Source organism: Nycticebus coucang, chromosome 6, assembly GCF_027406575.1.
Source record: "Nycticebus coucang isolate mNycCou1 chromosome 6, mNycCou1.pri, whole genome shotgun sequence".
Taxonomy (NCBI): Eukaryota; Metazoa; Chordata; class Mammalia; order Primates; family Lorisidae; genus Nycticebus; species Nycticebus coucang.
Window position 1 is genome coordinate 59027112 of NC_069785.1, and position 15838 is coordinate 59042949.

General features: G+C 38.2%; 1 pseudogene; it reads left to right on the plus strand.

Annotated features, from left to right (window-relative positions):
- Window positions 1-14838: 14838 nt before the first annotated feature.
- Window positions 14839-15098, plus strand: LOC128587990 (60S ribosomal protein L38-like; annotated as a pseudogene).
- Window positions 15099-15838: the final 740 nt, after the last annotated feature.

Below are 15838 nucleotides of genomic sequence, written 5' to 3' on the forward strand. Positions count from 1 at the left end.
GTTATTATGAGCTGTCTGCACTATATTGATTCCACAATGGAACTCTATTTGAAAATAAATGAATTTTTGACTTATCCCTAGTTTCACAAAAATTGCTCTTAAGGAAAATTTGCAAGATAATCACAAGCCAAAATGTGCATTTGAAAGAATGAGGATGTACTGTCACAATAAAAATAAAAAGTGTAAAAGTCAAATGTCAGTGATATCAACTGTCAAACTCGGTACTTAAGGAAATCAGGCATATTTGCAATCCTAGATAAAGGGCTTATATCCAAACTATATAAAGAACTTAAACATCTCAATAGCAAGAAATCAAATAACCCATATTTAAAATGGGCAAATGGGGTGGCGCCTGTGGCTCAGTCGGTAAGGCGCCGGCCCCATATGCCGAGGGTGGCGGGTTCAAACCCAGCCCCGGCCAAACTGCAACAAAAAATAAAAATAGCCGGGCGTTGTGGCGGGCGCCTGTAGTCCCAGCTACTCGGGAGGCTGAGGCAAGAGAATCGCTTAAGCCCAGGAGTTGGAGGTTGCTGTGAGCTGTGTGAGGCCACGGCACTCTACCGAGGGCCATAAAGTGAGACTCTGTCTCTACAAAAAAAAAAATAAAATAAAATAAAATGGGCAAATGATCTAAACAAACATTTCTGAAAAGAAGAGATACAAATGACCAATAGGGATATGAAAAAAAAAAGTTCAGCCCACTAATCATCAACCACAATGAGATATCACCTCACACCTGTTAGAATGACTATTATCAAAAGATAGAGAAAATAACAAGTCTTGGCAAAGATGTGGAGAAAAGGGAACCCTTATACACTGTTGGGAATGTAAATTAGTACAATTGTTACAGGAAACAGTATGGAGATCTATAAAAAGAAACTGAAAATAGAACTACCACAGTATCTAGCAATTCCACTTCTGGGTATATAGCCAAAGGAAATGAAATCAGTATGTCAAAGAGATATCTTCACCCTCATGTTCATCGCAGCATTATTCATATAATAGATGGCCAAGATACGGAATCAACCTGTGTGTCCTTCAATGAATAAATGGATAAAGAAAATGTGTTATATATGCATAATTGAACTATTCAGCCTTAAAAAGGGAGGATATCCTGTCAATTGAAACAACACAGATGACCTTGGAGGACATTATTGTAAGTGAAATAAGCCAGGCACAGAAAGACAAATACTGCCTGGTCTCACTTACATGTAGGATCTAAGAAAGTTGACCTCTAGCCGGTCGTTGTGGCAGGCGTCTGTAGTCCCAGCTACTTGAGAGGCTGAGGCAAGAGAATCACTTAAGCTGAAGAGTTGGAGGTTGCTGTGAGCTGTAACACCACAGTACTCTACCCAGGGTGCCATAATGAGACTCTGCTTCAAAAAAAAAAAGAAAGACAGTTGATCTCATTGAAGCAGAAGGTAGAACAGTGGCTACCAGGAAGGTAGAGGGTGAGGACTGGGTTTGGGAAAATGTTGATGAAAAGATACAACATTTTCAGTTAGGAGAAACAGGTTCAAGAGAGATCCATTGTACAACATAGTGACTCCATTTAATAACAATATATTGTACACTTAAAAATTGCCAAGAAAGTACATTTCAAGTGTTCTCACCACATAAAACTTGATTTATCCATTCCACAATGTATACATATTTCAAAACATCATATTGTACAACCTAAATATATACAATTTTTATTTGTCAATGAAAAATAAATAAATACAATAGAACCTCTATTAGTTGGCCATCCAAAGGACTGTAAGAAACTGGCCAACAGACAGAGGTGGTCAACATAAGGACCTAGGCCTACCATACTGATTCATATATGTGCTTCTCTTTTTTGTACAGCTTTTATTAGAGAGTATCATACAAAATCATATATAATCAAAACACAGTAAAAGCATACATACAGTATTATACAAAATCAATACATTTACTGTTTTCTCATGATTTAATCATTCTTTCTGAAGAAAGAATAAATCTTGGTCTGTTTCTTATTCTGATTACAAACATAAGTGGAGAAAGTACTCTCAATGCTGGCTACACCATTCAACATACCAGGGCATTTTTCCACAGCAAATGACTTCAACTGCTCTATCAGATGCCTGACATCCTCTTCTTTTGGAGTCTCTGCAATTTTTGTCATCCCCACTTGTTTCTTCCACTTCATCAGCTACTTCATGAATTTTTACACTGGTCTGTGCATCAGTTAATATTGCTTGGAAAATTGCTTCTGGGTCAGGTTCATTATAGGTTGCTACCTCATTGTCCATGCAAAAAAACCTTCAACATCTACTCCTTCAAATTCTGCCATGGAAGATGGACTTTCTGATGGGACCAAAACATTGTGCTCTTGGATTGTGGTGAATTCAACTTTCTTGACAAACTTCTGTATGGTTTCTAACTGAATTTTATACCAAGCAGAACTGATCCAGAGGACAGAATCCAGAGCATTAATTGGTACAGCAAATAAATTTGCTTATTCCACAGGTGGACCACAGGTTTGTGTTTTAGTAATGATCCACCACAAAACCTGGACGTGGTAGTGCGTTTTAAATGTTTTGATGATGTCTTGGTCAAGAGTTTGGATTTCTGAGGTTGTGTTTGTAGGCAGAAATTTCAGAGTCACATTTGTGAGATGATTCACTTACAGGCTGCCAGGACAGTTGCCTACTCTCAGTAGAATAGACTGTTTCTTCTTCTTCATCTCTTGACCAATATCCCTTACCCACTCCTCAAATAAGGTGTCAGTCACCCAAGTGCATTTGTTTGATCTCTAAGTGACAGAGAGGTCTTGGGGTTTCAGGTGTTTGAATGCATGTGGCTATGATGACTTACCAATCATCAAAAGCTTTAATTTCTCTCCAGTTGAGCTAGTGCAAAACAGAAATGTGAAACACTCTTTGGAAAGTTTTCCAGTCTTAAATTTGTCACTCTTGATGGGGCTTTTGTCAGGCGTTACTTTTAAAAAGAGACTGCATTCATCAGTGTTAAAGATGTTGTCATCTTTGAAGCCTCTGGTGAAATCTAACAACTTTTTTTTTTCCAGAATATTAGGGGGTACAGATGCTTTATTTACGTACTTTGTTTTAGTACAGATTGAGTCAAAGTTATACCTGTAAGCGTGCCCTTCAACTAGATAATGTGTGCTATGCCCAGAAGTCCAGGAACTGCTGGATGAACTCTTCTACAAACTTCTACTGGAACTTCATCGGTTTCACCACACAAGACTTTCTGGGAGCTCTTGTGTGGCAGTTTAAATTTCTTGAGCCAACCACTCGATGCTTGGGAATCTGCCACCCCAAATTCTTGTGCAAATTTTTTAGCAATTTTCTTAGATCATCAGCCCAGAGATTTGGGTGTTAACTGCCCTCAGGAGTTTGAACCAGCTCTGACATGGCTTTGCTAAATTCATCTAGGGAAGTCTTCTTCCTTTTCCTCTGTAGATCTCCACTTGCCTTTACCATACCTCTCCAGTACTCATGTTTATGTTTTCAGATGTTGCTAACCATGGTCTTGCTAACACCAAAATGTTCCACCATCTTTCTTTGGCTGCTGCTTTCCAGAAAATGTAGATCAACCTTTTCCTTTAATGTCACCCTTCTGAGTTCTTTCCTTTGGGCCATCATGTTTCATTAATTTTATAGTAACTGTAGGATGTATCTACAATTCAGACCAGTCCTTCACATTGAAAAAATCTTTCATAGCACATGATAAACAATAGGACATTAGGCCTAATGCAACACACAATAATAATAAAACATGAAAAAAGATTGTACACTAAAGAAAAAATAATACAACTAAGAGGCAAAGACCACAACTTCTACCACTTGGCATAAAGTGGACTCAACTGGTCAAATTATACAAGGTAAATTAGTATTGTGTGTCACAGTCCAAGTGGTCAAGATGCAACTTACAGAGGTGTTAATATATAGAGCTCAGTCTTCCATTGAGTCTATGTGGTGTATGTCTGGTCTATGAAAATAGGTCAACTTAAGGAGATGGTCAACGTAGGGAGGTGGTCAACTATGAAGATTCTGCTGTAATAAGAAAAATGTAAATGGTCTAAACACACTCAATTGAAAGGCAGAAATTATATTAGATAAAAATGCAAGACAGGAATATGCTATCTCTGAGAAATATACTTTAAATACAAAACCACTAATAGGTTAAAAGTTTAAAATGGAAAAATATACCATGTTAACATTAATAAGAGAAACAAACAGCTATATTAATAACCAACAAAGTAAATTTCAGAGCAAAGAATATTATCAGAAAATTTAAAAGGTCATTTCACAAAGATAAAGGGATCAGTTAATCAAGAGGATATGACAACCTTAAAATATTATTCACCTCATACAAAAGCTGCAAAATACCTGCAAAATACCTGAAGCAAAATCTAACAGAACTAGCAAATTTATAATTCTAGTCAAAGATTTCAACAACCCTCTCTCAGTGATTAATAGGACAAGTCAGCAGAAAATAAGTGATTATGCAGTAGCTTTTACAAACACTATCAACCAAAGTGACCTAATTGACATGTATAGATGTGTCCATTCAAGCACAGCAGAATACACGTTCAAGTGTGCAGGAAATAGTTTGCAAACATAAAGAATATTCTGTGTCATAAAGCAAGTCACGATAAATATAATTGGATTCAAGTCACACAAAGTATGTTCCTGGACTACAGAAAAATCGAATTAGAAATCAACAATAGAAAGATCTCAAATTTGAGGGAATTAAATAACATACTTAGAAATAACCCATGGATCAAAGCAATAATCTAAAAAGAAATTAGAAATTATTTTGCACATGCTGGGTATGGTTAGAAAAGAAATTAGAAATTATTTTGCACATGCCTGGGAGGCCGAGGGCAGGTGGATTGCTTGAGTTCAGGAGTTCAAAATCAGCCTGAGCAAGAGTGAGAAACCATCTCTATTAAAAATAGAAAAAGGTGGGGAGGAGACACGATGGCTGACTGAAGCCAGCTTTCCACAGAGGCTCCCGTCCAGTAGGAGAGTTAAAGGACAAAAATTCAGCAAGTAACCTGGTGGATTTGTGCTGCACTAAGAGAGAAGGTTGAAGAACGCACGTCAACCCCGCTGAGGCGAGCTGCGACCACAAGGACACAAACAAAAGGTACAAAATCCATCACCAAGTGGTCGGGAGTCCTCTCCCCCATGAGAACAGCTCAGAGTGCCCCACAAACAACTGGGCAGAGTTCAAAGGTCCTCCCACTACACTCCATGGGAGAGACCCTCTAAAAACTGGACCTACCTCCCCTACTAGGGAGCCACGGCGTCCTCCTGCCAGGCATAAAACTGTATAAATTGTATATAGTCTCTACCTGGAATTCTGAGCTCCCAGTGCTCCCCTTCACTCACACTGAGGTCTGGAGGCCAGTCCCGGTCGGCAGAGAGGGGACTGCACCGGAGTGGCAGTTCCCTGAGGCACAGTGTGACAGCGTCTTTTGGTGACAATACAGCCAGGCATAAAACTATGTAAAGCTGTGTGTGTGCTCTGCCCGCAACCCCAGGCTCCCAGCACTCCCTGCACTCCCCTCTGCTCTCACTCCAAGGTCTGGACGCCTGTCCCCCAGGGGTCCAGACTCTTGGGCAATTGCTCGAGGGGTGTAGACAGTGCTGGGCTGCAGCCAGTCGGTGCAGACTCTGGGGTACGGGAGCGGAGAGAGGACGGTTGGCTGGAAGGGAACTACACTGGAGCAGTGGTTGCCTAAGCCATAAAACAGCAGCCCTCTTTTGCTAGCAATACGGCTCACTACCAAATATTCTGAAGCCACACCCCCTGTCTCCCTGGGCAACCAGAGACTCTGAGTATAGGATTTGCCTGAGGCAACTCCAACTTGCAAACCGGGGAAACTCCCAGGGCGGGGCTGACCCAGAGGTCCGCTTTACTAAACCTAAGATGTACCTGGCCCTCAGGGTATCGTCAGCCTATAGACAATACAAGAGCAAAGACAAGCTGATGTGGAACTCAATCCAGCTTCTCTTCTGCAGGGGAACCACAGAGTTGTTCTGTTCTGTTCTGTCAGTAACATTAATCAGGGGCGAGACTGGACCTGAGTGAAACCCCCCCAACCTTCATCAAGCACCCGAGGTTGTCAGGCCTCACCTCCTCCTGCTAGAGAGAGGCAGAGCGCAGTGGCCTGGCAGACTTCCTTGTGATTCAGGCTAATGCAAACTCCTGGAGTACCGATTCACTACAGGCAACTGGGTCAGCCAATTGCAGGGCTATCAGTGACTGGGTGTGACAGTGGGGCAAGGTGGGGAAGGAGGCAGCAACCTTCCCAGACTGATCTATTGACTGGGTGGCGCCTCCTGACTCCACGCAGCACTGGAGCAAGCCACACCAGAGTAGTCACCAGACCCCTGTAATCCAGTTCCCAGAGACCTCTTAAACTCTCTCACCTGAGACAGGTGCAGACTGAGACAATTGATTTGGACTTTTTGAACTGAACCAATCGCCTAAGGACAAATCAGGTGGTGCCCTGGGTGCACGGAGGTAGGAAGGTTTGATTTTTCTTTTCCAATTGTTTGCCGGTGGGGGGTGGGGTGACTTAATTGCTGATATTTCTCCACAGCTGAGACTTCAATCCAGAGTATCTGTTTCACTAGGGTGGAACAGAAACCAGCTGAAAACAAGACACAACCACTTAGCCCCACCACACCAGACAGGGCCCCAGTTTCTCAGGCTACAACCCTGTACAGGCCCTCGACAAAGCCCCACGGAAAAAAATCAAAGGGAGTAAAACAACCATGGGGCGAAATCAGCAGAAAAACTCTGGTAACATGAATAACCAGAATAGATCAACCCCCCCCCAAAGAAAGATATGGCAGATGTAATTGAAGATCCTATTCATAAACAATTAGCTGAGATGTCAGAAATCGAATTCAGAATTTGGATGGCAGACAAGATTAACAAAGTGGAATTAGGAATTCGAGGAGAAATTCAAAAGTTGTCTCAAGAATTTAACGAATTTAAAGACAAAACCACCAAAGACTTAGACACACTGAAGCAAGAATTTGCAGCCCTCAAAGATCTGAAAAATACAGTAGAATCCCTCAGCAACAGAATGTAGCAAGCAGAAGAAAGGATTTCTGACATTGAAGATAAAGCCTTTGAACGCTCCCAAACTCTCAAAGAGGAAGAGAAATGGAGAGCAAAAGCAGATCATTCTCTCACAGAGCTCTGGGATAATTCGAAGAAGGCAAATATCCGAATCACTGGAGTCCCAGAAACAGAAGAAGTGGCCTCTCTGGGCACAGAGGCCCTTCTGCATGAAATTATGAAAGAGTATTTTCCAGACATGCCTAGAGATTCTGAAATTCAGATAGCAGACAGTTTCAGAACCCCAGCATGACTCAATCTGAATAAGACATCCCCCAGGCATATCATAATTAACTTCACTAAATATGAAGTTAAATGAAGGAGAAAATCCTCAAAGCTGCCAGGAGAAAGAAAACCATTATCTTCGAAGGGAAGAATATTAGAATGACTGCAGATCTCTCTGCTGAAACTTTTCAAGCCAGAAGAGGGTGGTCACCGACTTTTAATCTCCTAAAGCAAAATAACTTTCAACCCTGGATCTTGTATCCAGCTAAACTGAGTTTCATTTATGATGGAGAAATTAAATACTTTAATGACATTCATATATTGAAGAAATTTGCCATAACCAAACCAGCTCTTCAGGATATTCTCAGACCTATCCTCCATAATGACCAACCCAATCCTATACCACAAAAGTAAACTCACTCAGAAACTTTGGATCAAACTCCAATTTCCACACTGGCGAAAGGATTAAAAATGCCCACGGGACTTTTGAAAAACTCGATACCCAAAACTTCACCAGACTTATCAATATTCTCCATCAATGTGAATGCTTTAAACTGTCCTCTAATGAGGCACAGGTTCGCTGACTGGATACAAAAACTCAGGCCAGATATTTGTTGCATACAAGAGTCACATCTTAACTTAAAAGACAAATACAGACTCAGGGTGAAAGGATGGTCATCCATATTTCAGGCAAATGGTAATCAGAAAAAAGCAGGTGTTGCAATTTTATTTGCAGATACAATAGGCTTTAAACCAACAAAAGTAAGGAAGGACAAGAATGGTCACTTCATATTTGTTAAGGGTAATACTAAATATGATGAGATTTCAATTATTAATATGTATGCACCCAACCAGAATGCACCTCAATTTAGAAGAGAAACTCTAACAGACATGAGCAACTTGATTTCCTCCAGCTCCATAATAGTCAGAGATTTCAACACTCCTTTGGCAGTGTTGGATCGATCCTCCAACAAGAAGCTGAGCAAAGAAATCTTAGATTTAAACCTAACCATCCAACATTTGGATTTAGCAGACATCTACAGAACATTTCATCCCAACAAAACTGCATACACATACTTCTCATTAGCCCATGCAACTTACTCCAAAATCGAGGACATCTTAGGTCACAAGTCTAACCTCAGTAAATTTAAAGGAATAGAAATTATTCCATGCATCTTCTCGGACCACCATGGAATAAAACTTGAGCTGAGCAACAACAGGAATCTGCATACACATACAAAAACATGAAAGTTAAATAACCTAATGCTGAATGATAGCTGGGTCAGAGATGAGATTAAGAAAGAAATCACCAATTTTTTGGAACAAAACAACAATGAAGACACGAACTATGAGAACCTCTGGGACACTGCAAAGGCAGTTCTAAGAGGGAAATTTATAGCACTGCAAGCCTTCTTCAAGAGAACGGAAAGAGAGGAAGTTAACAACTTAATGGGACATCTCAAGCAACTGGAAAAGGAAGAACATTCCAACCCCAAACTCAGTAGAAGAAAAGAAATAACCAAAATTAGAGCAGAATTAAATGAAATTGAAAACAAAAGAATAATACAACAGATCAATAAATCAAAAAGCTGGTTTTTTTAAAAAGTCAATAAAATAGATAAACCTTTGGCCAACCTATTCAGGAAAAAAGGATAAAAATCTCTAATCTCATCAATCAGAAACAACAAAGACAAAATAACAACAGACTCCTCAGAAATCCAAAAAATCCTTAATGAATATTACAAGAAACTTCATTCTCAGAAATATGAAAATCTGAAGGAAATTGACCGATACTTAGAAGCACATCACCTTCCAAGACTTAGCCAGAATCAAGTGGAAATGTTGAACAGGCCCATATCAAGTTCGGAAATAGCATCAACCATACAAAACCTCCCTAAAAAGAAAAGCCCGGCACCAGATGGTTTCACACCAGAATTCTACCAAACTTTTAAAGAGGAATTAGTACCTATATTACTCAACCTGTTCCAAAATATAGAAAAAGAAGGAAGACTACCTAACACATTCTATGAAGCAAACATCACCCTGATCCCCAAAGCAGAAGACCCAACAAGAAAAGAAAATTATAGACCAATATGACTAATGATTATAGATGCAAAAATATTCAACAAGATCCTAACAAACAGAATCCAGCAACACATCAAACAAATTATACATCATGACCAAGTCGGTTTTATCCCAGGGTCTCAAGGCTGGTTCAATATACGTAAATCTATAAATGTAATCCAGCGCATAAAGAAATAAAAAAACAAAGACCATATGATTCTCTCAATTGATGCAGAAAAAGCTTTTGATAATATCCAGCATCCCTTCATGATCAGAACACTTAAGAAAATTGGTATAGAAGGGACATTTCCTAAACTGATAGAGGCCATCTACAGCAAACCCACAGCCGATATCATATTGAATGGAGTTAAATTGAAATCATTTCCACTCAGATCAGGAACCACACAAGGCTGCCCATTGTCTCCACTGCTCTTTAACATTGTAATGGAAGTTTTAGCCATCACAATTAGGGAAGAAAAGGCGATCAAGGGTATCCATATAGGGTCAGAAGAGATCAAACTTTTGCTCTTCGCAGATGATATGATTGTATACCTGGAAAACACCGGGGATTCTACTACAAAACTCTTAGAAGTGATCAAGGAATACAGCAGCATCTCAGGTTACAAAATCAACATTCATAAATCGGTAGCCTTTATATATACCAACAATAGTCAAGTTGAAAAAACAGTTAAGGACTATTGCATTCACAGTAGTGCGAAAGAAGATGAAATATTGGGAATTTATCTAACAAAGGATGTGAAAGATCTCTATAAAGAGAACTGTGAAACTCTAAGAAAAAATAGCTGAAAACATTAACAAATGTAAAAACATACCATGCTCATGGCTGGGAAGAATCAACATTGTTAAAATGTCCATACTACCCAAAGCAATATATAATTTCAACGTAATCCCTATTAAAGCTCAACTGTCATACTTTAAAGATCTTGAAAAAACAATACTTCGTTTTATATGGAATCAGAAAAAACCTCGAATGGCCAAGACATTACTCAGAAATAAAAACAAAGCAATCAGTGTAACTGGCTTATTGTACCCTCAATGAATCCCCAAAAATAAAAATAAAAAAATAAATAAATAAAAAATAAATAAATAAAAACAAAGCAGGAGGAATTATGCTATCAGACCTCAGACTATATTACAGATCGATAGTGATCAAAACAGCATGATATTGGCACAAAAACAGAGAAGTAGATGTCTGGAACAGAATAGAGAACCAAGACATGAAATCAGCTACTTACCGTTATTTAATCTTTGACAAGCCAATTAAAAACATTCAGTGGGGAAAAGATTCCCTATTTAACAAATGGTGCTGGGTGAACTGGCTGGCAACCTGTAGAAGACTGAAACTGGACCCACACCTTTCACCATTAACTAAGATAGACTCTCAGTGGATCAAAGATTTAAACTTAAGACATGAAATTGTAAAAATACTAGAGAAGAGTGTAGGGAAAACCCTTGAAGAAATAGGTCTTGGCGAGTATTTTATGAGGAGGACCCCCCCAGGCAATTGAAGCAGCTTCAAAAATACACTACTGGGACTTGATCAAACTAAAAAGCTTCTGCACAGCCAAGAACACAGTAAGTAAAGCAAGCAAACAGCCCTCAGAATGGGAGAAGATATTTGCAAGTTATGTCTCCGACAAAGGTTTAATAACCAGAATCCACAGAGAACTCAAACGCATTAGCAAGAATGGAACAAGGGATCCCATCGCAGGCTGGGAAAGGGATTCGAAGAGAAACTTCTCTGAAGAAGACAGGCGCGCAGCCTTCAGACATATGAAAAATGCTCATCATCTTTAATCATCAGAGAAATGCAAATCAAAACTACTTTGAGATACCATCTATCTCCAGTGAGACTAGCCTATATCACAAAATCCCAAGACCAGAGATGTTGGCACGGATGTGGAGAAAATGGAACACTTTTGCACTGCTGGTGGGAATGCAAATTAATACATTCCTTTTGGAAAGAGATATGGAGAACACTTAGAGATCTAAAAATAGATCTGCCATTCAATCCTGTAATCCCTCTACTGGGCATATACCCAGAAGACCAAAAAGCACATCATAACAAAGATATTTGTACCAGAATGTTTATTGCAGCCCTATTCATAATTGCTAAGTTATGGAAGAAGCCCAAGTGCCCATTGATCCACGAATGGATTAATAAATTGTGATATATGTACACCATGGAATATTATGCAGCCTTAAAGAAAGATGGAGACTTTACCTCTTTCATGTTTACATGGATGGAGCTGGAACATCTTCTTCTTAGTAAAGTATCTCAAGAATGGAAGAAAAAGTACCCAGTGTACTCAGCCCTACTATGAAACTAATTTAGGGTTTTCACATGAAAGCTATAACCCAGTTACAACCTAAGAACAGGGGGAAGGGGGAAAGTGAGGGGAGGGAGGGGGAAGGGGATTGGTGGGATTACACCAGCAGTGCATCTTACTAGGGTATATGTGAAACTTGGTAAACGGTCTGTGAAGCTAGTGAATGATGCCCCATGATTATATCAATGTACACAGCTATGATTTAATAAAAATAAAAAGGGAAAAAAAAGAAAAAAATCACTTTAAGGAAGTTATCTAGTAGTTCTATTCTTATTAGGAGACTTTATGAGCAATGGATGTTGTTTGTTATCAAATGTGTCTTCAGAATTCATAATACGATCATATCTTTTTCCCTTTGTTCCACTAAAATACTTTATTATATTGAAAATTTTCCTATGTTGAGCCATCCTTGAATTACTGGTATAAACTTCATTTGGCTTTTGTGCATTTTTGTTTTAACTCCCTAAAGCCATGTTTGAAATAAATTGAATTGAAATCTAAAAAAAAAATAGAAAAAGGAAAAAAACCCTAGCTGGATGTTGTGGCAGCTGCCTATAGTCCCAGCTACTCAAGAGGCTGAGGTAAGACAATCATTTGAGCCTAAGTGTTTGAGGTTGCTGTGAGCTATGATAATGCATGGCACTCTACCCAGAGTGACAGAATTACACAGTCTTAAATAAATAAATACATAAATTTGTACAAATTAAAGTGAAAATAAGCATCTAAAACTTTGTGAGATTTACTAAAGTAGCACTTAGGGGAAAATTTACAACACTCAAGCCTATATTAAAAAAGAAAAATGATCTCACATCAATGACCTCAGCTTTTATTTTAAGAAACAAACTAATGAAAAGAGTAAATTATCCCTGAAATAAGCAAAAGAAGGGAGATAATAAAGATCAGAACAGAATCAAAGAAATTTTTTAAAAGAAAAGCAGAAAAACCATAGACAAAATCAATGAAACTAAAAACTGGTGCTTTGAAAAATTAATAAAACTGATCAGGAAAAAAGAAAGCATGAACAAATTACCAATGTCAGGAATAAGAGAGATGATATCAACATAGTTTCTACAAATATTGAAAGGATAATAAAGGAACCCAATAAATTCAACAACTTAGATGAAATTAACAGACTCATGAAAGACATAAACTACCAAAGCCCATTCAAAAAGAAATAAATAGACTTGGCGCTCATAGCACAGTGGTTACAGCGCCGGCCACATACACTGAATTTGGTGGATTTGAACTCAGCCTGGGCCAGCTAAAATAACAATGACAACTGCAACAAAAAATAGCCGGGTGTTGTGGTGGATGCCTGTAGTCCCAATTACTTGGGAGGCTGAGGCAAGAGAATCGCTTAAGCCCAAGAGTTTGAGGTTGCTGTGAGATGTGACTCCAGGCACTTTAACCAGGGGTGACATAGTGGGACTGTGGAAAGAAAAGAAAAGAGAAAAGAGGGAGGGAGGGAGGGAGGGAAGGAGGGAGGGAGGGAGGGAGGGAGGGAGGGAGGGAGGGAGGGAAGGAAGGAAGGAAGGAAGGAAGGAAGGAAGGAAGGAAGGAAGGAAGGAAGGAAGGAAGGAAGGAAGGAAGGAAGGAAGGAAGGAAGACTTAAAAATGGTCTGTAGCATAGCCATTAAAGAAATTGGATTTTTAGTTAAAAACTTTCCCACAAAGAAAACTCCAGATCTAGATAGCTTGACTAGTGAATTCCACCAATCATTTAAGCAAGAAATAATCCAAATTCTACACAAATTCATCTAAAAAATTTTGAAGATAAAATATTAATACTTTTCACCTCATTCTATGAGCCTGATACCAGAACTACACACATGATGAAAAAAGAAATCTACAAACCAATATCCCTTACAAACATAGATGCAAAATGCTAAGGAAAATTTAGCAAATCAAATCCAGTAATATTTTTGAAAGAATAAAACATCAGGACAGAGTTAAGTTTACCCCAAGAATTCAAAGTTGCTTTATATTAAAAAAATAAATTCATATAGCTCATCATGCTAGCACAAACTTGAAAACCATATAATCATCTTAATAGACACAAATAAAGCTTTTGAAAAAATTCAACATCCATTCCTCATTACAACTCTCAGCAAACTAGGACTAAGTGGAGACATCTTCAGCCTAATAAACAGCATCTCCAAAATCCTACACCCAGCATCATACTTAAAGGGAAAACAGATTTTCTCTAAGATTGAAAAAAGACCAAGATACTTGTTGTCAACACTTCTATTTAAGATCTAACTGGAAGTTTTAGTCAGTGAAGTAAAGTAAGAAAAAAGAAATAAAGACATTAAAGGCATCCAGATTGGAGAAAAAGACGTAAAACTTATTTTTTTCAGACAACATGATCATTTACATAGACAATTCTAAGGAGTCTACCAAAAAAAAAACAAAAACTACTAACTACATTGAAAATCCTAAAGAATCTACCAAAAGACAAACTAACAACGAATTAAGCAAGTTTATAAGGTACAAGATTAAAATATAAAAAAATCAATTGCATTTCTATTTATAGCAATGAACAAGTGAAAATAAAAAATACAATGTAAAGATAATATCATTTACAATAGCATAAAAAATATAAAATACTTAGAGTTAAATCTGAAAAAAGAAGAATCCTTTGTACTGGAAATCATAAAACACTGCTGAGTCTAATTAAAGAAAATATAAATAAATGGAGACCTGGCTCCATGCCCGTAGCACAGTGGTTATGGTGCTGGCAACATACATTGAGGCTGGCAGGTTCAAACCCGGCCCAGACCAACTAAACAACAATGACAATTGCAACAACAACAACAACAAAAAAAATAGCCAGGCGTTGTGGCAGGTGCCAATAGTACAGCTACTTGGGAGGCTGAGGCAAGAGAATCGCTTAAGCTCAAGCGTTTGAAGTTGCTGTCAGCTGTGACGCCACAGCACTCTACCAAGGGTGACAAAGTGAGACTGTCTTAAAAAAATAATTTTTTTTAAATAAATAAATGGAAGTCTTACTTCTTTCCTTCTCTTGCTGCTTGTTGTGAGGGTCCATGCCCTCCCCACACACCGCATCGCTATGCCTCAGAAAATTGAGGAAATCAAGGACTTTCTGCTCACAGCCAAGCAAAAGGATGCCAAGTCTGTCAAGATCAAGAAAAATAAAGATAACGTGAAGTTTAAAGTCTGATGCAGCAGATACCTTTATACCTTGGTCATCACAGACAAAGAGAAGGCGGAGAAACTGAAGCAGTCTCTGCCCCCTGGGTTGGCAGTGAAGGAGCTGAAATGAAGCAGACATGCTGATTTGAATTGTATTAAATTTTAAAAATTCAAAAATAAATTAAATAAATAAATAAATAAAGATCTATGCTTTGGAAGGCTCAGTCTGATTAAGATATCAATATATCAATTCTTCCCAATTTGAACTGTAGATGTAATGCAATCCCAATAGCTTTTTAGAATTTGTCAGGCTAGTTATAAGATTCATATGAAAATGCAAAGGACCCATGGTAGCCAAAACAATTTTGAAAAACAAAATTTAGAAAGCTGGTGCTACCTGGTTTCAACACTTATTATACAGTTACAGTGATTAATACAATATGGTATTAATGTAAAGATTAACAAAGTCATTGGAACAGAATAGAGTCCAAAATAGAAACCATGCATATACATAGATAATTGATTTTTCACAAAGGCAATTCTCGAAGGAAGGATACTGTCATCAACAAATGGTTTTAGGACATGGGGCAAAAGAAGTAAAGTCATCAATTGTAGAGAGCGTCTCAGGGCATGTCAGATTTGGTGGCTTGAGCTACATAAGAATTTAGAACTTGCATATTAAAAAAAAACCTAAACAAACTAAAAGATATGCAACAGATCTTTTGAAGAGAAGTTATATTTATAAGATATACCAACAAAGGATTTAATTCTATAATCTATCCAGAGTTACTGCAAGTTAATAAGTAAAAGATAAAGAACAATAATAGGCAAATCGTGAGAAAAAAATATAAATGGCCTATAAACCTCTAAAAAGTTTCCAGCATCATTAATGATTAAAGAAAAACAAATTATTTTCT